General features: G+C 45.7%; 1 protein-coding gene across 4 annotated transcripts in view; it reads left to right on the forward strand.

Annotated features, from left to right (window-relative positions):
- Positions 1-3028: 3028 nt before the first annotated feature.
- baiap3 (BAI1 associated protein 3) overlaps positions 3029-26043 on the forward strand; it is a 313607-nt gene continuing 290592 nt past the window's right edge. The window contains exons 1-2 of one of the 4 annotated variants that reach the window (XM_063058745.1): positions 3081-3135; positions 10319-10580. The gene's annotated coding sequence lies outside the window, so the exon portion shown is untranslated. Of the gene's footprint in view, positions 3136-9246; positions 9659-10318; positions 10581-12562; positions 12674-26043 lie in introns of those variants that run through there. The other 3 variants (XM_063058744.1, XM_063058746.1, XM_063058748.1) reach the window with 3 other exon arrangements.

Consider the following 26043-nt stretch of genomic DNA (forward strand, 5'->3'; position numbering starts at 1 on the left):
ACTGGGGGTTGTTTCTGTATGACACAGAAGGAAGCCATTTCAGCACATTGGGCCTATGCCAGTTCACAGAGCAACCACATTCACCACTAATTTCCCTGTAACCTATTGTCCCCTTGCTCCCCCCAGATTCTCTCCCAGTCACATACACTAGGGGGCAGTTTACAGTGATCATGATTAAAGGTGATTTACAAAAGAAACAACATTTTAATGCAACACACATAAAGATTGCTGGTGAACGCAGCAGGCCGGGCAGAGGCACCTCTTTCTATAGATGCTGCCTGGCCTGCTGCGTTCACCAGCAATTTTTATGTGTGTTGCTTGAAATTCCAGCATCTGCAGATTTCCTCGTGTTAACATTTTAGTGCAGTGGTTAAGGTCTGAAACACACTGCCAGGGCAGCTTTGGAGACAGTTTCGATTGTAGCATTCAAAAGGGAGTCAATAAGTAGAGAGTCATAGTCATAGAATACTATAGCACAGAAACAGGCCAGCTGGCCCATCTAGTCCATGCTGAACTATTGATTTGCCTCGCCCCATTGACCTTCATCTGGAGCAAAGCCCTCCATGCCCCTCCCAATTCAAATTTCTCTTAAATGTTGAAATGGAAGCTGCATCCACCACATCCACTGGCAGCTCGTTCCCACTCTCACCACTTCTTGAATGAAGAACTTTCCCTTCATGTTCCACTGAAACATTTCACCTTTCACACTTACTTAACCCATAAACTCTAGTTCCAGTCTCACTTAACCTCGGTGAAAAATGTTTGCACTTACCCTATCTGTACCCCTCATAATTTAGTATACAAAATATCTGAAAAAATAAAAAGTTATGGGGAACAGTCAGGAAGCTGGGGGCAACTGGATTTTCTTAGTAGGGACAATTTGAATTTGGCTAGCCTAACAGCCATTTTCTGTGTTATAACAACTCTGTAATTCTGATTTGCTCTAGGGTATGGTTGACTAGGCTGTAATTAACATTTATTTGGAAACTTGTGTAATAAACTCTAGTTTAGATTAGGCTACATTGGAATTTAATATGCAGTGGCTTGGATGGGTATAATTCATTCTGGATTGAATTGGTCAATAAAGCACTAGATTGGACTAGGTTGTAATGAAACCTTATTGGAACTGGACTGTATCAACCATAGGTTTGGGCAAGGTTGTAATAACCTGCGTTGGGTAGTGATGAACAATTGTTTCCAAAGCACCTTAAGAGTCATTCTTCTTGACTAGACTATGATGAAAGCTGCTTTTATCTATTGTTAACCTAGGTTTGGAGAGGACTGTAAAAAAAAGCTTTAGTTTGACAGTGCTGTAATCAATTGAAATAAAAATTGTTGGAAATATTCATAGGTCAGGCAGGATCTGCAGAAAATGAAGTTAACATTTCAGGTCAAAGATATTTCATCTACAGATTTTTTTTGCATTTTGCTTATTACAATCTGGGAATCTGAAATTTCCTGGAGTTGGAGGATTGCCTTTTGAAGAAAGTTGTGTCTGCTGGACTGTAGAAAGGAGAGAAGGAACTTGGTTGAAATATATATGTCAATGAAATTCCCTCTTGAGGGATCATATAGACAACTTGACATGGTGAATTTGGAGAGAATGGTTTCTCTTACAGGAGCTTCTAGAACTAAGGCTCACTGTTTAAAAATAAAGGAGTGATCCATTTAAGAGAGAGATGAGCTATCTTTTTTCGCTCAAAGGACAGTAAATCTCTAGACCACTTCAGCCCAAAACGTCGGCTGTACTTTTTTCCACAGATGCTGCCTGGCCTGCTGAGTTCCTCCAGCATTTTGTGTCTGTTGCTTGGATTTCCAGCATCTGCAGATTTTCTTTTGTTTGTGAAGCAGAGTCTATGATTATTTTGAATTCAGAGATAGGCAGATATCTGATAAACAAGAGGGTAAAAGTTGAAAGATGGATAAGAATGGGAGTTGAGATTATAGTATGAAACAGGTCAGCCATGAACATATTATACGATGCAGAAGGATCCAAATGCCAAGTGACCTATTCTTCCCATAGTCTGTACTGTATGTTCATATGTAGCTATCGAGTTTGAACTTGATTCTAAATAGTTTGTACTGAACATTAACAAGCACTGATCTGTACAGGGTTATATAATGAAAATTGGTGCGTATTGGACTTTCATCAACATTGGCTTCAACAGGACTGTGATAAACACTGATTTGATCTGCATATAATGAAGTTTGGTTTTAATTAAACTGTAATTCACAATGTTTTTAATGGGCCAAGATGTAAGTAACAATGTTTGGGGAACTATATTAAATCTTCGTTTGGATTGGGCAAAATTAAACATTAATTGGACAGGGATGTAATAAAGCAACACACACGAAGTGCTGGAGGAACTCAGCGGGCCAGGCAGCATCTATGGAAAAGAGCAAACAGTTGACATTTCCGGTCGAGACCCTTCATCAGGACTCTTGTTTCAGGAAAGTAATAAACCCTGGTTTGTTTGGGATTTTAATAAACACTGATTGGCAAGACTGAAATAAATTCTGGTTTGCCAGGGGATATAATTAACAAGGATTATGATTAGACTTATATCAAATACTGGTTTGGACTGAGCTTTATAAAACACTAATTTGAAAAATACTGTAACTTTTGTTCGTAATAACATATTAAATAACAGTTTTCAAGAGGACTGGGGGGGCGAGTTTGGAGGTAGGTGTAATAAACTAGTGTTTTGATTGACACTATAATTTGGACAAGATTTGTTTCGATAATAGCAATTGGTTTGGAGAGAAGCGTAATAAATAAAGAATTTGGAGAGTGAATGCCGGTTTTGACAGAGCTGGAATGGACATCGTTGTAAGAAAGGACCTGCAGTAGCACCGATTCGGATGGGACCGTGATGATTTCTAAACTGAACTAAGATGAAATGAATGTGTGAAAGCAGGATTCGATGCCTTGGGGTCTGATTGACGCCACTCGTGGGAGGATGAACTGATATTTCTGAACCGGGAAACTTTGGCCCCGCCCTTGTGTCTGGGCGCTTTCCCAAAGTTCTGATAGGTTGGCTCGCCCTGTAGGCGGCTCCTCTCTGCTTCTTCCATCCTCAGCGCGATGTGTCTCGAACTGTCAAGAGTGCCCGAGGCAGTGACCGGCTGCAGCAGGTAAGGAACCCCGAGACTGGGGCCAGGGGCGGCTGGTGCAGGTGGGGCACCTGGGGTGGAAGTGGGTGGGGAGCATGATCGGAGCGGTGCGTTCGCAGTCAAGAGGTTTCACTTTGCGGCAGCCGCTGCCTTTCCAAAGACTTTATTTCTACCTGTAGGAATATCCCTCCTTCCTTCCCCCACCCCCCACTCTGTCCCTCTCTCACACTATTCTGTCCCTTGTTTTTTTATCTTCTCTGTGTATGTCTCCTTCTATCTCCCTCGCTGTATCCTGTCTCCATCTGACACCCCCCCCCCATCGCCTCCTCAATCCCTCATCCTTTTCGTCCGAACACCTCATATTTCATGTGTCTATTTGGATTGGGAAAATCCACAGGATTGGTTGTTTTCCCCCTTTTATTGAAGTGCATCGAAGTCTCTTCCTTCTCCCTCCCCAGTCTCATTTTCAACTACCCTTCCCTCCCAGTATCCTCGCCGTCTTGTCGCGCCCTCTTAGTACCAGTGTGCGTATGTCTCTACCTATGTCTGTGTCTGCCCGTCTGCCTCCATTTCTCCCCCCGCCCCCGCTCTGTCACTTCCCTTTCGCTATCTTGCCCCAGTCTATGACGCCAGACTCTGTGCTGTTTACAGTGTGAATGAGAGGTGGACCGAGCTCCGCTTATTGCGTCTCGACAGTCTCACTCCGGGTACATTTGCACCACTCCATCACTAGCCGTCTGCACCTCCTCACTCTCCTCTGTTCTAACCCCCTTGAATGTTTCTAATCCAGTTCCACGTCTAGCTAGCTTTCCCACGCAGATCTCCCTTTTTCGTTATATTTCACTTTAATCGATTTTAACCTCAAAATCTCAAAACCCCGTGCTCTCCACCCACCCCACTCTCCACCAGTCGTTGTGTTTGCTGAAAGAGCAGTCGCGTTAGGAATAATTACTGTCTCCTTGCTGAGTAACAGAGTCACAAACAGGTGCCGCACACAGCAGGGATGGCAAGTAGCTCACCACGCCGGCGAGACTGATTTACCCAGACACAGTGAAACAAAGTTCAGTCCAGAATGTCGGATCAACTGCCCTGAGCTTCCTTGAGGAACCAGCTCACGGGATTTAATTCGCCGAAGAACGGCAGCCGTGGGTATGTCTGGGCCGATTTCACAACACGCATTTGGGAAGTGGGGACACACTTACCCGAAGGTGTGTGGGAGGGAGCAACAAGTGGAATGTCACAAGACCGAAGTATGAATCGTCAATAACGCCGAGCGGATGGATGAGGCTGATGGACTGACGGATTCTCTGCTTGTGAAGATTGATTGCGTGCAGTACATTTCCTTCCTTTCTACCACAACACGGTTTTCGAGAATCCTTGATTGCTACATTACCTTTTCCTTCCCCTGTGCCCACATCATTGGCATTTGGTGCCTTTGGTTCCATTCCTGGCATGCGGGCTGACTTCCAAATTAGTTGCAACATTTCCACTTGGCCTGGATACCACCCGAAGCTGCTGAGATACCCAGCCCCAACAAGCGAATAGCATGTCCACTTGCCAATCCGCATATATTAACCTTACTAAAACGCAATTAAACACATAATTCGGCATAAGGGTTCAACCTAACGACAGTCTGTTTCCTGCTCTTCCCCGCTGCGTTAGAGAAAACCACACACAATTAAGTATTCGCAGTCTCCATAATGTGCCATGGCAGAGTCACGACCATGGGGTTTACACTGAGCAGAGAAGCCTTTGACTGCCAGGTACCCTGCTGTCGTGGACCAGGAACCAGCAACCTTCCTGCTAGAGGACCGAGCAGCTGGGCGACTGTTGCGGCTGGAAGGTGGTGGTGAGGTGGGCTGGGAAAACACCTGTGGCATGGGATGCCTGGAGAACTCAGCGAGGGTTGGAGAATCCACCCGGGTGGCTGCAAGGCCACCCGATGGAGGATGGACCATCAGCTGTTAAAGGGCTGAACACCTGCTGGAGAGTGGCTCATTGGATGCCGACTCTTTGCTCCGATGCACACAGTGAGACAAGTGGAGAACATTCTAGAGAACCAGGCTGGAAAACAGCCAAAAATGGGAGACCACCTGCAGGAGAGCTGGACATTGTTGAAGGGCTAGATCACCTTGGACCACCTGTCAGTGGGCTAGATCTCATTGCAACAGTTCTCAATAAGTGGGCTGGGCCCTACTGGATCACGACTGGAGGATTGGATACTGTGAGATCACGTCCTGGTATGCTGGGCACCAGGACACCAAAGGACCTCTGGGAACATGCAGCCAGGTATATAAAACATCTCAGGGGATTGAGAGCACAGGTAGACAGAATTTCTCTAAGGATGCATGGCAGGGATTCCTCTGAGAATATACTCTCTCCCTCTACAGGTAGTCCCAATATCCAGGTCTCTGACAGATACAGTACTGCTAAAATCCACATATTCCCTGAGGTGTTATTAATACCTTTGAAGTTTATTCCCATGCTGGCTCAGTGCACCTTTGGACTGTCTGAGCACCAACACATTATATTTAGAAGAAATCCTGTGTACCTGTGCAATGTCATTGAGTGGTAGAGAATAGAAATAGGCCCTTCAGCCCAGCGTGACTGTGACAGCCAACAAGAATCGACCTACTCTAATCCGATTTGTTAATGCAGCCTGTAAACTTCTATTTGGTTTCCAATGTTCACCTAAGTATTTCTTAAAATACTCGAGACTACCTGCCTCTAACAGGCATTATGTTCAGATTTCAACTATCCTCTGATCTTCCTCGAGGGCCCTCTCTTATGTCTATTCCCTTCGGACCCCTCTGCTATGGAGAAAATATTCTCACCTGCTTTCCTACCTATACCACTCACGATGCTCTATATCTTAAACAGTTCCACTACCCCCCTGAGTCTTCTCTACTCAAAGAAAAAGAAATCCAATCTCACGAATAACCTCCCCCACCTCCACCCCATCTCTCCTCGCAGCTGAAATGCTACTTCTCTGGCAATGTTTGGTGACTCTTCTTGTATATTTGTGGATTGTATTATCTTCTATGTACCAAAATAGTCTGCAGTTGGAGAGGTTCTGTGCCCAGCTTGTGCATTTCCATTGTGTTGGTTTCGTGAACCCACATGGTGTATTCCAGGCGGTGTGTTCCCAGAGAATTCTACAGGTAACTCCAAAAGAGTCTATGCACCCTTGTTACGTATTCTCAGAGTAGTATTTCATATTGATTCCGTGTACCCTTCTGGTATACTCTTGGATGTGTTCCATGATTTGATGCAGACTGAGTATTAATGAGGCAGGGAGTTAAATTTTGGGGCCAAAGGTTCAAGGAGAATATAAGGATAAACTTTTTTACAGAGCATACTTATGAACTGGATCTTGCAGTCCAGAAGGGAATTGGAGAAGACCTTGAGGGAGAATACTTTGCAAGTGTCCAGAGAAAGAATGGAAGCTGGCGGTGGGAGTGGGGGGAAATGCTGGGATTCATTGCATTGCTCTACTGATAGCTCTCCGAGTACACTGAATCATTGACTCCTGAGATCATAAAATATAGCTGGAGTTGACCATTCAGCCACTCTTGCCTGATCTGCCATCTAGTGAGATCCTAGAGTCAGAATCAGTATCAGGTTAAATATCACTAGCATATGTCATGAAATTTGTTATGTTTCAGCAGATGTGCATTGCAACACATAATAACAAAAACTATAAATTACAATAAGAAGTACATATTAAAAAAGAAAATGAAATTAAATAAGTAGTGCAAAACGAGAGGAAGAATACTGAAGTAATATTCATGGGTTCTTTGTCCATTCATAAATCTGAAGGCGGAAGAGAAGAAGCTGTTCCTGCAAAGTGTGTGTCTTCATGCTCCTGTACCTCCTCCTCGACGAGAGCAATGAGAAGAGGACTTGTCCTGGGTGATTAATGATGGATGCTGCTCTCCTGATGCATTGCCTCGTTGCTGGGAAGCCAATGCCCATGATGGAGCTGGAAGAATTCACTGCTCTCTGCAGCTTTTTCCAATCCTGTGCAGTGGCTCCTCCACACCAGACAGTGATGCAACCAGTTAGAATATTCACCACGATGCATCCACAAAAATTCATGAGTGTCTTTGGTGATATACCAATTCTCCCCAAACTCCCAATGAAATATAGCTGCTGACTTGCCTTCTCTGTAATTACATTAAATGTTGGGCCTGGGACAGATACCCAGAGATATTGACACCCAGGAACTTGAAACCCCTTTCACTCCTGATCCCTCGACAAGGACTAGTGTGCATTCCCTCGACTTCCACTTCCTGAAGTCAACAATCTATTCCTTGGTCTTTCTGATTCCAAGTACAAGGTTATTGCTGGGGCATCACTCTACCAGCTAATCCATCTTGCTCCTGCATGCCTTCTCCTCACCATCTGAAATTCCACCAACAACGGCTGTGTTGTCAGCAAATTTATAGCTGGTGTTTGAGCTGTGCCTTACCACACATTCGTAGGCATAGAGAGAGTAAAGCAACGGACTAAGCACACATCCTTGAAGTGCACTGGTGTTGGTTATCAGCAAGGAGGAGATGTCATTTCTGATCCACACAGACTGTGGTCTCCTGGTGGGGAAGTGAAAGATCTGGTTGCAGAGGGAGGTACAGAGACCTAGGTTTCGGAGCCTGCTAATTAGAACTGAGGGCATGACTCTGTTGAATGTTGAGCTGAAGTCTAAAAACAACAGCCTGACTTAGGGGTTGCTATTGTCCAGGTGATTCAAGGCCAAGTGAAGAGCCAGTATGGCTGCATCCACTGTAGACCCATTGTGGCGATAGGCAAATTGCAGCATGTCCAAGTCCTTGCTTAGGCAGGAGTTGATTCTAGCCATGACCAACCTCCCAAATCTCTCACAGTAGATTTGAGAGGATTAGAATATAAAAGCAAGGATGTAATGTTAAGGCTTTATAGGGTGCTGGTAAGTGCTCATTTGGAGTATTGTGAGCAGTTTTGTTCCTGTTATCTGAAAAAGGATGTGCTGATGTTTCAGAGGGTGCAAAGGAGGTTCGTGAAAATGATTCCAGAATTGGCAGGCTTATCATATGAGCAAACAGCCTCCGGATCCAGCACATTATCCTCCGTAACTTCCACCACCTTCAACAGGACCCCACCACTAAGCACATCTTTCCCTCTCCACCCCTCTCCGCCTTCTGCAGGGATCGGTCCCTCCACGACTCCCTGGTCCACACGTCCCTCCCCATGGATCTCCCACCTGGCACTTATCCCTGTAAGCGCAAGTGCTACACCTGTCCCTACACCTCCTCTCTTGCCACCATTCAGGGCCCCAAACAATACTTCGAAGTGAGGCAACACTTCACTTGTGAGTCTGTTGGGGTCATCTATTGCATCCGGTGCTCCCAGCACGGCCTCCTCTATATCGGTGAAACCCGACGCAGATTGGGGGACCGCTTCGTCGAGCACCTCCACTCCGTCCGCCAAAACAGACAGGATCTCCCAGTAGCCAACCACTTCAGCTCTGCTTCCCACTCCTATTCAGATATCTCCATACATGGCCTCCTCTACTGCCATGATGAGGCTAAACTCAGGTTGGAGGAGCAACACCTCATATACCGTCTAGGTAGTCTCCAGCCACTTGGTATGAACATAGAATTCACCAACTTCCGGTAATTCCCTCCCCCTCCCTTCCTCTATCCCTATTTCACTCTGCCCCCTCCCCCAGCTGCCTACCACCTCCCTCTTGGTTCCGCCTCCTTCTACTACTCATTGTGTTTTCCCCTATTCTTTCTTCACCTTTCCTGCCTATCACCTCCCTGCCTCCCTTCCCCCACCCCTTTATCTTTCCCCTTACTGGTTTTTCACCTGGAACCTACCAGCCTTCTCCCTCCCACCCTTCCCCCACCTTCTTTATAGGGCCTCTGCTCCTTTCCCCTACAGTCCTGACAAAGGGTTCCGGCCCGAAACGTTGACTGATCATTTCCACGGATGCTGCCCGACCTGCTGAGTTCCTCCAGCGTGTTGTGAGTATCCACAAAGATCTTGATGAAGTTGGTGACAACTGTGGCTTATTCATTCATATTCAAAAATGAAACCCTGAATTTTGTCCAGTCCACCAACTCAAAGCAGTCCTGTAAGCACTCCCCTGCCTCCGTTGACCATACTTTCTTGGTCCTCACCAGTGGTGCTGCGGTCTTTAATCTCTGCCTATACTCTGGGAGTAGAAGTACAGCCAGATGATTATACTTTCCAAAGTGTGGACGTGGGTTTGTATGGTCACCGTACTTGATGGTGTTATAACAGTGATCAAACATGTTGGCTCCTCTGGTTCCACAAGTAATATGTTGGTAGTAGTTGTTCAGAGGCTGGCCTGGTTGAAATCTCCCTCAGTGATGGGTAAAGCATCAGGGTATGTAGTTTCGAGTCTGCTGATTACAATGCTCAGTTTCTCCAGAGCCTGCCTGACGTTGACCTGAGGTGGAATGGACATCACTACCAGGATGATGGCGGAAGACTCGTTTGGCAGATAAACTGGATGACATTTGACCACGAGATGGGTTGGGTGAGCAGGACTGAGTCAGAGTACCACATGTGTGCATTGCGATGAGTTAATCATAAGGCATACCCCACTTCCCCTGCCTTTAAAAGACCCAGCTGTCCTGTCTTTGCAGAGAATCATGAAGCTATTGAGCTGCAGTGCTGCAAACATCAAGTTCTACAACAAGAAAACTAGTCCTTCAGCCCAACTGGTCCATGCCGACCAAGATCACCCATCCAAGTTAGTCCTATTTGCCAGTGTTTAGCCAATAATCTCCTCAGCCTTCCCAATCCATGTACCTGTTTAACTGTGAATTAAAAATTGTTATTGTACCTGCCTCAACAACTTCTCTGGCAGCTGATTCCTCATAGATACCACCCTTTGTGTAAAAAATAGTTGCCTCTCAAGTTGCTTTTAAATCTTTCTCCTCTTACCTTAAACCCATGCCCTCGAGTTCTTGATTCCCCAATTCTGGGAAAAAAAGATTGAGTGCATTCAACCTATCGATGTCTCTCATGATTTTATACACCTCTATAAGATCACCTCTAAGTCTCTAATGCTCCAAGGAATGAAGTCCTTCATAGTGGTTACTTCAACTCAGTATCACTCTTCTGCAAACATCCCAAATCCCTTCTTTTAATACTGTATTTGAAAATCTTTTTTATCTCTTTCTCTAATCTATAGACAGTGGCTGTTTCCACCATGCCCTTGGATGGATAATTCCAAAGAGTCATCCAATCCCGAAATGAAGAAATGCCTTCTCATCTCAATCCTGGATGCTGGACGTTGGGTCTCGACTCTTTTCCGGGGAAACACTATCCCTGTCAAGCCCAGTAGGAATTTTGCATGTTTCAATGAGATCATCTCTTATTCTTCTAAACTCAAGATTGACCAGACACTTTACTTGTCCTGAAAGGACAAACCCCCTATCCTCGGAAGCAATCTGGTGAGCCTTCCATGACTATCATGTATATTCTTCCTCAGGTAGTAAGACCAGAGATGAACAGAATATTCCTGGTGCATTCTCACTAGACAGCAGGCCACTTATCCTCTCTTCTCAAATCATGTTGAGATTAAGGCCACCATTCCATTTGACTTGCTAACTGCTTGGTGTACTAATCCATTTTTTAAAAAGTCTGTCACAAGCCTTGTGGCATGGCATGAAGCGACTGAGAGTACGAGACTCCCCCCTGGATTCTATCGCGAGGTTAACCCCCAGCGTTTTTGCCGGTACCCATTCTCAGCTGGGTAGACTCGCTCAAGGAGACACACAGTCAGATCACTAGTCCAATGCCCTAACCACTTGGCCACATGCCACACTACACTAATCCATTAACTTCGAGTAATTTGTGTACGAGGACAGCAGGTCCCTCTACACACCAAAATTTTTCAGTGTCTCAGCATTTCAAAAATACTTCGTGTTAACAATTTTCTTCTGCCAAACTGAATAACGTCACATTTTTCCCACATTATAATCCATCTGCCATGCCGTCACCTATTCACTTATCCAGGCATTTATTCCCCTGAAACCTCTCTATATCTTCCTCACAGTCCACATTAGTGCCGAGATCTGCATCACCAAAAAACTTGTATATATTACACCTGGCTGCTTCATTCAAGTTGTTGATACAGAATATTCAAAGCTGGGGTGCCCACACCCTTCCCTGTGGTATCTCACTGACCACACTCCCTGAAAACACTATCGACTCGTTTGGTCCTGAAAGATCAATAGAAAAAGAGCATTTTACAAGTCAGGCAATATCAGTGAAATGGAAACTGGGTTAACATTTCATGTTGAAGAACTTTGTCAGAATTCAGAACCTGTTTGTCCTTAATCTGTGGTATCTGTTTGTTAACCAAAGCTCAGTATGGGGCAGTATATTACCCCCAACATGGTGTACTCTAAGTCTGATTTATTATCTGGTGTGGCAACTTCGAAGCCCCTTGAAAATCACAGATACATAGCAAAGCCACAACGTCCACTGGTCCACCCTCATCCGTCCTGCTGGTTACAGCCTCCAAAGCGTTCTAAGCGATTGATTGTCCTTCATTAAATCTCTACTGTGTTTAGCCAGACCCATTCTGTGTCTTCATACATTATAATTCAAGGGGCATTCTGTGCAGCTGTGCTGTGCATTCCTTTCGAAGCTCCATGTACCCTTGTAGTACATTTCCGGAGCAGCACTTGAGTGTTGGCGTGTGGCCAAGTGGTTAAGGCGTCGGTCTAGTGATCTGAAGGTCACTAGTTCGAGCCTCAGCTGATGCAGCACATGTGTCCTTGAGCAAGGCACTTAACCACACAGTGCTCTGCGACGACACCGGTGCCAAGCTGTATTGGCCCTAGTGCCTTTCCCTTGGACAACATCGATGGTGTGGAGAGGGGAGACTTGCAGCATGGGCAACTGCTGGTCTTTCATACAACCTTGCCCAGGCCTGCCCCCTGGAAACCTTCCAGATGCAAATCCATGGTCTCATGAGACTAACAGATGCCTATCTTTTTATTTTTATGCTGAAAGGTGGATTCTATGGATCAAGGCTGAACACTGTTAAAAATGCTTCTCTGCCTAAGTAGTGATTCCCAGACAACTCTGTGTACTTAGTGCACGTCCACAGTAATCCTGTGAACCCATGCTAAGTGTTTCTGGAGGAACTCCATGCATTTGTGCAGTGTGTATACACAAGGTGGTTCCATGAGCCTGGAGGGATTCTGTGTATCCGGGCATTGTTCTTCCTGGAGACGCTGGGCTGTATTCTGGGAGGGCTTCTGTGTACCTTTGCAGGATATTCCAGAAGGAATTCTATGTACCTGTGCAATGTGTTCCAAGATGTTCTCTGTGTCTCAAAGGGATTCTGCAGTTCCCGAGAGGATCCATACCAGAGAGGATTTATGCCAGAGGGGTTCATTAAACCCACACAGAGAATTCTATGCTGCCATTCCATTCCCCGTCGGCTTGTGCGCATTTTCCAGTGGCTTTGTGGAACTATAACAGTATACTCCTGGAGTCGTTCAGCTTATTTCCAGACAGCTTTCAAACAATGGTATTCACAAAGTTAATTGATCCCGTTTATTCCCAGAGGGGTTCTATCCGCTCATGAAGTTTATTCCTAGGATTTCCCTCTATTCGTGTTTCCAAAAGGATCCCCCACACCGTAACAATATATTCCAGGAGAGATACCGGGTATCGTGTAGAAAATGCTAATAGGAAGGGGGGAGGGGCTGGCCAGGTGCAGTTCATTTCTGAGGAGAGATTTGTGTACCTGCTTTTTATTCTCAGAGGAATTCTGTGCAACTGCACAGCAAATACAGGAGTTATGTATTGTAGTACGCATGCTTTGTGTAACCTTCAGGTTCGGCCGGGAGGACTGTCTCTGCCCCGCCAAACGTGTGAAATCTGAGGTGCAAAACCTCTTGTTGTGAGAATGCTGTGTGATCTGTTCCCCGTTACAAATCAGTATCACAGAATAACAGACAGTATACCCTACTCAATTAAATGATTTAGCTTTATAATTCTTAATTTCACTATAGGGTTGGTAAAGAAAACAGAAAGAAAAGGGCCCATTTTAATGAAACAGTCTAATGTACACATTGGAGCTCATGGTTTCCCGTCCGTTAGTCCTCCATCGATTTCCCCCGGGCATCATCGACTCCCAGCCCCATCCAAGTCCACTCCGTCCTGCAGTCTACGACCTCTCCCTTCCGGCATCTTCTCTCTCCATCTTCCATCGAACAAAAGATCTAGAACAACCCGCTCTCAGGCACACAACAAGAAAAAAACACTGCCTTCATTGGACGGTGCACATTCCAAAGCCCCCGTTATCTCTAGCCATAACCCAAACACTGCTGCTACAGAGAAACCATTACATTGACAGTGAAACCTTTCCCAGGGCGTTACATTTGTATCTGTATATCTCTGCAGTGTATTCCCCAAGTTCTCTTTATCTTGTCTTGCATTGCTGAAGGAATACCATGCCATAGGTCCTCGGGGTGATTCTGTGTAACTCCAGTGTATTCCAAAGCAGTTCTTATATAAGATGATGAGGGGCATTGATCATGTGGATAGCCAGAGGCTTTCTTCCCAGGGCTGAAATGGCTAGCACTGGGTGCATAGTTTTAAGGTGCTTGGCAGTAGGTACGGGGGGATGTCAGGGGTAAGTTTTTCACACAGAGAGCGGTAGGTACGTTGAATGCACTGCAGGCGGTGGTGGAGGCGGATACAATAGGGTCTATTAAGAGCCTCTTGGATAGGTACATGGAGCTTAGAAAAATAGAGGGCTGTGCACTAAGCAAATTCTAGGCAGTTCCTTGAGTAGTTTACGTGGTCGGCACAACATTGTGGGCCGAAGGGCCTGTAATGTGCTGTAGGTTTCTATGTCCTCTGTAATAACCATTTGGTACACTGCCAGAGGGGTGCTTATTTCAGGAGGAGACATGTGCACCTTGCCATTGATTCTTGAGTGGGTGGGTTCCTGGGTCCCCACATCCAGTTTTCTAGTAGAGGTTCTATGTACCTTTGCAACAGATTCCAGGAAACGTTTTGTGAACTAGTGTAGTCTGTTCAAGCAGAGGTTCCCTGTACCTGTGCTGTGGATTCCTGGACCTTTTAATTGTACCCATACAGTGCTTTCCAGGAGAGAGATCTATTCACCTGAGCAGTGTATTCGGAGTGATGGGGAGGGGGTGGGTAAGGTTTTCATTTTAATCTATGTACGCATTCCTGAGGTGTTTTGTTTTTGTTCCCATGCAGTGTAATCCTGGAGGGATTTCCTCTACCATGCAGTCTATTTCTGGAATTCTGTGTATCCATGCAGCAGAGGAACCCTCTCTGTTTGTGTGATGGATTCCTGAAGGTCTTCCATGTACCCTTGCAATATATTCTTGAAGTGATTCTGTCCTCCAAAATATGTAATCTTAAGGAGTAATTCTGCGGAACTTAATCCTGGTGCTGCCCCGCACACTCATAAGACATAGGTACAGCATTAGTCCATTTGGCCCATCGAGTCTGCTCCAGCATTTGATCATGGCTGCCTGATCTATTTCCCTTTCAGCTCCATTCTCCTGCCTTCTTCCCATAGCCTTTCATACCCTGATTTATCAAGAATCTATCCACCTCTGCTATAACACGCACAACACGCTGGAGGAACTCAGCAGGTCGGGCAGCATCTGTGGAAACGAACAGTCAACATTTTGGGCTGGAACCCTTTGTCGGGACTGTAGAGGGAGAGGGCAGAGGCCCTATAAAGAAGGTAGGGGGAGGGTGGGAAGGAGAAGGCTGGTAGGTTCCAGGTGAAAAACCAGTAAGGGGAAAGATAAAGGGGTGGGGGAGGGGAAGCAGGGAGGGGTTAGGCAGGAAAGGTTAAGAAAGAATAGGGAAAAACACAATGGGTAGTAGAAGGAGGCGGAACCAAGATGGAGGTGGTAGGCAGCTGGGGGAGGGGGCAGGGTGAAATAGGGTTAGGGGAAGGGAGGGGGAGGAAATTACCGGAAGTTGGAGAATTCTATGTTCATACCAAGGGGCTGGAGACTACCTAAACGGTATATGAGGTGTTGCTCCTCCAACCTGAGTTTAGCCTCATCATGGCAGTAGAGGAGGCCATGTATGGACATATCTGAATGGGAATGGGAAGCAGAGTTGAAGTGGGTGGCTACTGGGAGATCCTGTCTGTTGTGGCGGACGGAGCGGAGGTGCTCGACGAAGCGGTCCCCCAATCTGCGTTGGGTCTCACCGATGTAGAGAAGGCCGCACTGGGAGCACCAGGTGCAATAGATGACCCCAACAGACTCACAAGTGAAGTGTTGCCTCACCTGGAAGGACTGTTTGGGGCCCTGAATGGTGGCAAGAGAGGAGGTGTAGGGACAGGTGTAGCACTTGCGCTTACAGGGATAAGTGCCAGGTGGGAGATCCGTGGGGAGGGATGTGTGGATCAGGGAGTCACGGAAGGACCGATCCCTGCGGAAATCGGAGAGGGATGGAGAGGGAAAAATGTGCTTAGTGGTGGGGTCCTGTTGAAGGTGGCGGAAGCTGTGGAGGATAATGTGCTGGATCCGGAGGCTGGTGGGGTGGTAGGTGAGGACAAGGGGAACTCTGTCCCTGTTGTGGTGGTGGGAGGATGGGGTGAGCCTGACAAGCCTGACTGTCCCGGTAGACCCATAGTTTCTGCCTGCTCCTGTCCCACCGAACTTGTATCTGCCTACCTGGACTCCATTTTGTCTCCCATAGTTCAGTCCCTCCCCACCTACATCCGGGATACATCCCATGCCCTCCACCTCTTCAATAACTTCCAGTTCCCCCGTCCCAACCACTTCATTTTCACTTTGAATGTCCAATCCTTATGCGCCTCCATTCCCCATCAAGAAGGCCTCAAAGCCCTCCACTATTTCCTGGATAATAGACCTCACCACCACTACCCTCCCCCGGTTGGTGGAACTGGTTCTCACACTCAATAACTTCTCTTTTGGCTCTTCCCACTTTCTTCAGTCCAAGGGTTTAGCTATGGGAACTCGCATGGGACCCAGCTACGCCTGCCTCTTCGTTGGTTATGTGGAACAGTCTGTGCTCCCAACCTATTCTGGTACTGCTCCCCAACTTTTCCTTCCGTACATTGACGACTACATTGGTGCTGCTTCCTGCACCCATGCTGAGCTCGTCAATTTCATCGCCTTTGCTTCAAACTTCCACCCAGCCCTCAAATTCACTTGGTCTATCTCGGACACTTCCCTCCCCTTTCTCGATGTCTCGGTCTCCATCTCTGGAGACAGACTGTCCACTGACATCTTCTACAAGCCCACTGTCTCTCGTAACTACCTCAACTATACCTCTTCCCACCCCACCACATGCAAAAATGCCATTCTCTATTCCTTGTTCCTCCTCTGCCGCATCTGCTCCGAGGATGAGGTTTTCCATTCCAGGACATCTCAAATGTCCTCTTTCTTTAAGGATCATGGTTTCCCTTCTGCTGTCATCAATGATGCCCTCACCTGCATCTCCTCCATTTCCCGCACTTCGGCTCTCACCCCATCCTCCCGCCACCACAACAGGGACAGAGTTCCCCTTGTCCTCACCTACCACCCCACCAGCCTCCGGATCCAGCACATTACCCTCCGCAACTTCCGCCACCTTCAACAGGACCCCACCACTAAGCACATCTTTCCCTCTCCACCCCTCTCCGCCTTCTGCAGGGATCGGTCCCTCCGCGACTCCCTGGTCCACATGTCCCTCCCCACGGATCTCCCACCTGGCACTTATCCCTGTAAGCGCAAGTGCTACATCTGTCCCTACACCTCCTCTCTTGCCACCATTCAGGGCCCCAAACAGTACTTCCAAGTGAGGCAACACTTCACTTGTGAGTCTGTTGGGGTCACCTATTGCATCCGATGCTCCTGGTGCGGCCTCCTCTACATCGGTGAAACCCGACGCAGGTTGGGGGACCACTTCATCGAGCAACTCCACTCCATCCGCCGAAACAGACAGGATCTCCCAGTAGCCACCCACTTCAACTCGAAGTGTTGACATGAAGCTGGGCGGCAGTGTTAGCTGTGAGGAGGATGCTAAGAGGATGCAGGGTGACTTGGATAGGTTGGGTGAGTGGGCAAATTCATGACAGATGCAATTTAATGTGGATAAGTGTGAGGTTATCCACTTTGGTGGCAAAAACAGGAAAACAGATTATTATTTGAACGGTGGCCGATTAGGAAAAGGGGAGGTTCAACAAGCCCTGGGTGTCATTATACACCAGTCATTGAAAGTGGGCATGCAGGTACAGCAGATGGTGAAAAAGGTGAATGGTATTTTGGCATTCATAGCAAGAGGGTTCGAGTACAGGAGCAGGGAGGTACTACTGCAGTTGTACAAGGCCTTGGTGAGCCCACACCTGGAGTATTGTGTGCAGTTTTGGTCCCCTAGTCTGAGGAAAGACATCCTTGCCATAGAGGGAGTACAAAGAAGGTTCACCAGATTGATTCCTGGGATGGCAGGTCTTTCATATGAAGAAAGACTGGATGAACTGGGCTTGTACTCGTTGGAATTTAGAAGATTGAGGGGGGATCTTATTGAAATGTACAAAATCCTAAAGGGATCCCATGATCCTCTCATATCCCTTTTGCCAATCACCTGTCTAGCTCTTGGCTCCATCCCTCCCCCTCCTGTCTTCTCTTATCATTTTGGATCTCCCCCTCCCCCTCCCACATTCAGGTCTCTTGCTGTTTCTTCTTTCGGTTGGTACTGGTGGGAGCTCTCGGCCTGGGGCGTTGACTGTGCCTCTTCCTGGGGATGCTGCCTGGCTTGTTGTGTTCACCGGCAACTTTCGTGTGTGTTGAGGAAGTGGAGGGTTGGGTTAGCAAATTTGCTGATGACGCAAAGGTTGGGGGTGTTGTGGATATTGTGGAGGGCTTTCAGGGGTTACAGCAGGACATTGATAGGATGCAAAACTGGGCTGAGAAGTGGCAGATGGAGTTCAACTCAGATAAGTGTGAGGTGGTTCATTTTGATAGGTCAAATACGATGGCAGAATATAGTATTAATGGTAAGACTCTTGACAGTGTGGAGGTTCAGAGGGATCTTGGGGTCCAAGTGCATAGAACATTCAAAGCTGTTGCGCAGATTGACTCTGTGTTTAAGAAGGAATCCAATGCATTGGGCTTCATCAATCATGGGATTGAGTTTAAGAGCAGAGAGGTAATGTTACAGCTATATAGGACCCTGGTCAGACCCCACTTGGAGTACTGTGCTGAGTTCTGGTCGCCTCACTACAGGAAGGACGTGGAAACCATAGAAAGGGTGCAGAGGACGTTTACAATGACGTTGCCTGGATTGGGGAGCATGGTTTATGAAAATAGTTTGAGTGAACTCGGCCTTTTCTCCTAGGAGTGATGGAGGATGAGAGTTGACCTGATAGGAGGCAGTGATCATGTGGATAGTCAGAGGCATTTTCCCCAGGGCTGAAATGGCTAGCACAACAGGGCACAGTTTTAAGGTACTTGGAAGTAGGTACAGAGGAGATGTCAGGAGCAAGTTTTTTATGCAGAGAGCGGTGAGTGCATGGAATGGGCTGCTGGCGATGGTGGTGGAGATGGATACAATACAGTCTTCTAAGAGTCTCCTGGACAGGTACATGGAGCTCAGAAAAATAGAGGGCTATGGGGAACCCTAGGTAACTTCTAAGGTAAGGACATGTTCAGCACAGCTTTGTGGGCCGAAGGGCCTGTATTGTGCTGTAGGTTTTCTATGTTTTTTTCATGGGTGAACAGTGATAGATATTTAAACACCTAGATCATAATACTCAACAGAAAAATTGCCTAATTAGAAAGAGGGATTCAATGAAATAGATAACCATCAGTGCCAAAGAAACTCAGTGATTACAATAAACCTAAAACTACTGCAAGGAATAGTGATAGAACAGAGAACTAGTAAAGCTTGAGGAGCCAGCAGCAAAAGCCTAAATAGCTAATGAGAGAGAAAGCTTATTATGAGAGAAATCTGGCGTGTAATATCAATAGAAGCAGCAAAAAGCTGATATAGATATACAAAAAGGAAGGTGTAGATGGGAAAAGTGAGATGGGAATTCATAACAGAAAATAAAGAAAGGCAGATAAATTAAACCAATACTTTACGATACAGTTCACAGTGCAGCACACAGAAAATATTATTGGTATTGGTGTTGGTTTATTATTATCATGTGTACTGAGGTACATAGAGAAAATTTCAATTTGTGTGCAATCAGAGCAGATTATGCCATACATAAGGACATTGAGGCAGTAAAAGAAACAGAATGTAGTGTCATAGATATAGAGAAAATGCAGGGTAGGTTAAAAAGAAATAAAAGGCAAGGGTCTCACTGAGCTGGACTGGGAGATCAAGAGTTCATATTTATTGCATGGGACGTTCATTCAGGGGTGTGAAAACAGAGAGAGAGAGAAGCTGAGAAACAGGAAAGGTATGGCCACATTAGTGGGATTGTATTACAGACCACCCAATAGTCAACGAGACTTGGAAGAGCAAATCTGCAGAGAGATAGCAGGCAACTGCAGGAAACATAAAGTTGTGGTGGTAGGGGATTTTAATTTTCCATACATTGATTGGGACTCCCATACTGTTAGGGGTCTAGATGGTTTAGAGTTTGTAAAATGTGTTCAGGAAAGTTTTCTAAATCAATATATAGAGGGACCAACTAGAGGGGATGTAATATTGGATCTCCTGTTAGGTAACGAATTAGGGCAAGTGACAGAAGTCTGTGTAGGGGAGCACTTTGGCTCCAGTGATCATAAAACCATTAGGTTCAATTTGATCATGGACAAGGATAGATCCGGTCCTAGGGTTGAGGTTCTGAACTGGAAGAAGGCCAAATTTGAAGAAATGAGAAAGGATCTAAAAAGCGTGGATTGGGACAGGTTGTTCTCTGGTAAAGATGTGATTGATAGGTGGGAAGCCTTCAAAGGGGAAATTTTGAGAGTGCAGAGTTTGTATGTTCCTGTCAGGATTAAAGGCAAATTGAACAGGAATAAGGAACCTTGGTTCTCAAGGGATATTGCAACTCTGATAAAGAAGAAGTGGGAGTTGTATGAAATGTATAGGAAACAGGGGGTAAATCAGGTGCTTGAGGAGTATAAGAAGTGCAAGAAAATACTTAAGAAAGAAATCAGGAGGGCTAAAAGAAGACATGAGGTTGCCCTGGCAGTCAAAGTGAAGGATAATCCAAAGAGCTTTTACGAGTATATTAAGAGCAAAAGGATTGTAAGGGATAAAATTGGTCCTCTTGAAGATCAGAGTGGTCGGCTATGTGCGGAACCAAAGGAAATGGGGGAGATCTTAAATAGGTTTTTTGCGTCTGTATTTACTAAGGAAGCTGGCATGAAATCTATGGAATTGAGGGAATCAAGTAGTGAGACCATGGAAACTGTACAGATTGAAAAGGAGGAAGTGCTTGCTGTCTTGAGGAAAATTAAAGTGGATAAATCCCCGGGACCTGACAGGGTGTTCCCTCAGACCTTGAAGGAGACTAGTGTTGAAATTGCGGGGGCCCTGGCAGAAATATTTAAAATGTCGCTGTCTACAGGTGAAGTGCCGGAGGATTGGAGAGTGGCTCATGTTGTTCCGTTGTTTAAAAAAGGATCGAAAAGTAATCCGGGAAATTATAGGCCGGTGAGTTTAACGTCAGTAGTAGGTAAATTATTGGAGGGAGTACTAAGAGACAGAATCTACAAGCATTTGGATAGACAGGGGCTTATTAGGGAGAGTCAACATGGCTTTGTGCGTGGTAGGTCATGTTTGACCAATCTGTTGGAGTTTTTCGAGGAGGTTACCAGGAAAGTGGATGAAGGGAAGGCAGTGGATATTGTCTACATGGACTTCAGTAAAGCCTTTGACAAGGTCCTGCATGGGAGGTTAGTTAGGAAAAATCAGTCTCTAGGTATACATGGAGAGGTGGTAAATTGGATTAGACATTGGTTCGATGGAAGAAGCCAGAGAGTGGTGGTAGAGAATTGCTTCTCTGAGTGGAGGCCTGTGACTAGTGGTGTGCCACAGGGATCAGTGCTGGGTCCATTGTTATTTGTCATGTATATCAATGATCTGGATGATAATGTGGTAAATTGGATCAGCAAGTTTGCTGATGATACAAAGATTGGAGGTGTAGTAGACAGTGAGGAAGGTTTTCAGAGCCTGCAGAGGGACTTGGACCATCTGGAAAAATGGGCTGAAAAATGGCAGATGGAGTTTAATACTGACAAGTGTGAAGTATTGCACGTTGGAAGGACAAACCAATGTAGAACATACAGGGTTAATGGTAAGGCACTGAGGAGTGCAGTGGAACAGAGGGATCTGGGAATACAGATACAAAATTCCCTAAAAGTGTCGTCACAGGTAAATAGGGTCGTAAAGAGAGCTTTTGGTACATTGGCCTTTATTAATCGAAGTATTGAGTATAAGAGCTGGAATGTTATGTTGAGGTTGTATAAGGCATTGGTGAGGCCGAATCTGGAGTATTGTGTTCAGTTTTGGTCACCAAATTACAGGAAGGATATAAATAAGGTTGAAAGAGTGCAGAGAAGGTTTACAAGGATGTTGCCGGGACTTGAGAAACTCAGTTACAGAGAAAGGTTAGGACTTTATTCCGTGGACCGTAGAAGAATGAGGGGAGATTTGATAGAGGTATATAAAATTATGATGGGTATAGATAGAGTGAATGCAAGCAGGCTTTTTCCACTGAGGCAAGGGGAGAAAAAAACCAGAGGACATGGGTTAAGGGTGAGGGGGGAAAAGTTTAAAGGGAACATTAGGGGGGGCTTCTTCACACAGAGAGTGGTGGGAGTATGGAATGAGCTGCCAGACGAGGTGGTAAATGCGGGTTCTTTTTTAACATTTAAGAATAAATTGGACAGATACGTGGATGGGAGGTGTATGGAGGGATATGGTCCGTATGCAGGTCAGTGGGACTAGGCAGAAAATGGTTCGGCACAGCCAAGAAGGGCCAAAAGGCCTGTTTCTGTGCTGTAGTTTCAATGGTTCTATGGTTCTATGGTCTTTGAGTCGGTAAGTGTGTGCTCTCAAGCTTTGGTAACTTCTATTCAAAAGGAAAGGAGAGAAGAGAGAATGACTGGGATGGGAATTGTCCATGATTATGTTGGCTGCTTTTCTGAGGAGCAGGAATTGTAAGTAGACTCAATGGACAGGGGTCTGATTTGAGTGATGGACTCGCAGTACTCATGACCATCTGCATTCTCTTTACAATATCCCAAAGGTAACAGATGGGCTAGACTAAATAGCATGAAATAACTTGTAGCAACTCCTATCATCAGAATCAGAATCCGGATCAGTTTTATTACCAATGCTGTACATAATGAGAAATATGATGTTTTGCCGCAGCAGTACAGTAAAATACATTAAAACTACATAAGTAAAGAAATAGTGCAGAATAAAGGAAAAACAATGTTATGTTCATGGACAATTCAGGAATCTGATGCTGGAGAAGATGCTGTTTCTAAATCATTGATTGTAGGTCTTCAGGTTACTATACCTCCCTCCTGATGGTAGTCATGAGAATAGGGCATGCCCAAATGGTGAGTGTTCTTAATGACGGATTCCAGCTTGCTGAGATGTTGTCTCTTGAAGATGTCCTCAACCCATGACAGAGTTGGCTGACACCATAATCCTGTGGATTGGACAGGCTAGATGCAGGAAGATTGTTCCCGATGTTGGGGAAGTCCAGAACGAGGGGCCACAGTTTGAGGATAAAGGGGAAGCCTTTCAGGACCAAGATTAGGAAAAACTTCTTCACACAGAGAGTGGTGAATCTGTGGAATTCTCTGCCACAGGAAACAGTTGAGGCCAGTTCATTGGCTATATTTAAGAGGGAGTTAGATATGGCCCTTGTGGCTAAAGGGATCGGGGGTATGGAGGGAAGGCTGGTACAGGGTTCTGAGTTGGATGATCAGCCATGATCATACTGAATGGCGGTGCAGGCTCGAAGGGCCAAATGGCCTACTCCTGCACCTATTTTCTACGTTTTCTAACTCTGCTTCCCACTCCCATTCAGATATGGCCATACATAGCCTCCTCTACTGCCATGATGAGGCTAAACTCAGGCTGAAGGAGCAACACCTCATATACCGTCTAGGTAGTCTCCAGCCCCTTGGTATGAAGATAGAATTCTCCAACTTCCAGTAATTCCCTCCCACTCCCTTCCCCTATCCCTATGTCACTCTGCCCTCTCCCCCAGCTGCCTATCACCTCCCTCACGGTTCCGCCTCCTTCTACTACCCATTGTGTTTTCCCCTGTTCTTTCTTCACCTTTCCTGCCTATCACCTCCCTGCCTCCCCTCCCCCACCCCTTTATCTTTCCCCTTACTGGTCTTTCACCTGGAATCTACCAACCTTCTCCTTCCCACCCTCCCCCCACCTTCTTTATAGGGCCTCTGGCCCTTCCCTCTTCAGTCCTGACGAAGGGTTCCGGTCCGAAACGTCAACTCATCATTTCCACAGATGCTGCCCGACCTGCTGAGTTGCTCCAGCGTGTTGTGAGTGTTGCTTTGACCCCAGTATCTGCAGATTATTTTGTGTTTACACCTCTGCTATAATCTGCCCCTAAATTATGTGGTTCTGTCAGTGTTAGTCTTGGTCAGTCCTGTTTTCTGTGATATCACTCCGGAGAAACATTGTATCATTTCTTAATGCATGTATGCATTTCTAAGTGACAATAAAAGAGGACTGAGTGTTCTCATAAACTAATCAAAAATATACCCAGTGACTGGCCTCCACAGCTGCCTGGAGCAACAAATTCCACAGATTCACCACCGTCTGGCTAAAGAAATTTCTCCTCAACTCCGATCTACATGGACGTCCCTCTATTCTGAGGTCCTAGACTCCCCCGCTATAGGAAATATCCTCCCCACATCCACTCTATCTAGGCCCTTCAATGTTGAATAGGTTTCAATGAAGTTCCCCACCCCCAACCTCATTCTTCTAAATTCCAGTGAGCACAGGCCCAGAGCTATCAAACACTCCTCATGTGATAAGCCTTTCATTCCTGGAATCATTTACAAGAAACTCCCTTCAGCCCTCTTCAATGTCAGCACATCCTTACTTAGATAAGGGGCCCAAAACTGTTCACAATACCTCAAGTGAGGCCTCACATTGCCTTTTAAAGCCTCAGTATTGTGCCCTTGTTTTTATATTTCAGTCCTCTCGGAATGAGTGCTAACACTGCATTTGCCTTCCTGATCATGGACCCAGACTGCAAGTTAACCTTTAGGGAATCCTGCACGAGGACTCCCAAATCCTTTTGCACATCTGATTTTGAACTTCCTCTCCGTTTAGAAAATAGTCTACACTTTTATTCCTTCTACCGAAGTGCCTGATACTGTCTTTCATCTGCCACTTATTTGCCCATTCTGTTAATCTGTCTACCTCTGTCTACCTCCTTCTGCAGTCTCCCTGCTTCCTCAACACTACCTGCCCCTACACCTGTCTTCATATCCTCTGCAAATTCCATCATCCAAATCATTGACATACAACGTAAAAAGAAGCAGTCTCGACAGACTCCTGTGGAACACCACTAGGTTCTGGCAGCCAATCAGAAAAGGCTCCCTCTATTCCAACTCTTTGTCTCCTGCCAATCAGCCAATGCTCTATCCATGCTAGTGCCTTTCCTGTAATACCACGGGCTATTAACTTGTTAAGCATCCTCATGTGTGGCAACTTATCAAAAGCCTTCTGAAAATCCTAGTACACAACATCCACCAATTTTCCTTTGTTTATCCTGCTTGTTATTTCCTCAAAGAATTCCACCAGATTTGTCAGGTAAGCTTTTCCCTTAAGGAAACCATGCTGACTTTGGCCTATTGTACCATATGTCTCCTAAGTACTCCGAAGCCACAAACCTAACAACTAACTCCAACATCTTCCCAATCATGGAGTTCAGACTAACTGGCCTATAGTTTCCTTTCTTCTGCCTCCCTCTCATCTTGAAGAGTGGGATGACATTTGCAACTTTCCAGTTTTCTGGAACAATATCAAAATCGATTGATTCTTGAAAGGTCATTACTAATGCCTCCACAATCTCTTCAGCTACCTCTTTCAAACTGTTGGGTGTACACCATCTGGTCCAGATGATTTATCTACCTTCAGATCTTTCAGCTTCCGAAGCACCTCCTCCTTCGTAATAGCAACTGCACTCACTTCTGCCACCAGCACTCTCGAACTTATGGCATACTGCTGGTGTCTTCCATAGTGAAGACTGATGCAAAGTATTTATTCAGTTCATCCGCCATTTCTTTGTCCCCTATTACTACCCCTCCAGCGCCATTTTCCAATGGTCCAATATCTATCCTCGCCTCTCTTTTACTCTTTATATATCTGAAAAAACATTTGGTATCCTCCTTGATATTATTGGCTGCCCTACCTTCATATTTCATCTCTTCCCTCCTTATGGCATTTCTAGTTGCCTGAAGGTTTTTAAAAGCTTCCCAATCTCTAACTTCCTACTAATTTTTGCACTATTGTATGTCCTCTTTTGCTTTTATGATGGCTTTGACTTTCCTTGTCAGCAATAGTTGTGTCATCCTGGCTTTAGAATACTTTTTTCTTTGGGATGTATCTATCCTGCACCTTCTGAATTGCTCCCAGAAACTCCAGCCATTGCTGCTATGCTGTCATCCCTGCTAGTGTCCCCTTCTAATCAACTTTGGCCAGCTCTTCTCTCATATCTCTGTAATTCCCTTTACTCCACTGTAATATACTTTATACTTTATACTTTATTGTCGCCAAACAATTGATACCAGAGCATACAATCATCACAGCGATATTTGATTTTGCTCTTCGTGCTCCCTGGAGTACAAATCGATAGTAAATATTAAAAATTTAAATTATAAATCATAAATAGAAAATAGAAAAGGGAAAGTAAGGTAGTCAAAAAAACCG

The sequence above is a fragment of the Mobula hypostoma genome, chromosome 9 (assembly GCF_963921235.1).
Source record: "Mobula hypostoma chromosome 9, sMobHyp1.1, whole genome shotgun sequence".
Taxonomy (NCBI): Eukaryota; Metazoa; Chordata; class Chondrichthyes; order Myliobatiformes; family Myliobatidae; genus Mobula; species Mobula hypostoma.